The following is a 777-nucleotide window of genomic DNA, read 5'->3' as shown; positions in this document are numbered from 1 at the left end:
TGTCAGCCGCTGGTCATTAGCCTGGATGAGAATGTTGGTATGTAGAATGTGAAGAGAGAATCAAATTGCAGAAAGGTGTATCAACTCGGAGTCTCCATAACAGTCATTATCTGCAGGTGCATCTCAATTGATCATAATATCGCTAAAATGTTAATTTAGTAATTCAAATAAAAATGTCACACCAATTTAATGGGACCTGAGGTGATTGGACCTGAACTCTGTCCCTGGATGCAGATTCGCTTTCGCCCTCGGATCTGCATCTTACATCATCACGATCGCATGTAAGTGAAAATCAGAGCTGTTCATCCAGAAAAAAAAACAAAAAAACAGACAGAGCAAATGCTCTCAGCTCTTTTAGCGCTTTAAGAAAAGAAAAGACTTGGGAATTGAAAAGGTGAAAATTATTCTGATTCATTTTCACCTCCTTCCCTTTAATCTATCTGTTGCACCAATTAAAGACATCACATCCGCTGCTCTCCCCGAGGCGAGCTGGCACAGCTTGACCCAAGCAAGGACATTAAAGGCTCTAAATAAAGTTGCTGTTGCTAAGCTACTGCTCTGAAAAATGGTAATTTTACCCCCCTGCCCCCAACCACCCTCTTCTTCTTCTTCTCTGGGCTTATATTTTACCTCTGCCCTGACATATTCATGCAGAAATGTAAATGACTCTGGGACTCATTGTCCCACCGGAAAACGCCGGCCTCTCCTCGAGCTGAAAACAAACAAGCCGTCTTGAGAGTAAGATTCAGTTTGAACATGTCTTACATGTAATTTCAC

Source organism: Poecilia latipinna, unplaced genomic scaffold (assembly GCF_001443285.1).
Source record: "Poecilia latipinna isolate Pla-1442-1.1 unplaced genomic scaffold, P_latipinna-1.0 Scaffold6108, whole genome shotgun sequence".
Lineage (NCBI taxonomy): Eukaryota > Metazoa > Chordata > Actinopteri > Cyprinodontiformes > Poeciliidae > Poecilia > Poecilia latipinna.
The sequence above is the reverse complement of the archived record's forward strand: the minus strand, read 5'-3'. Positions refer to the sequence as shown.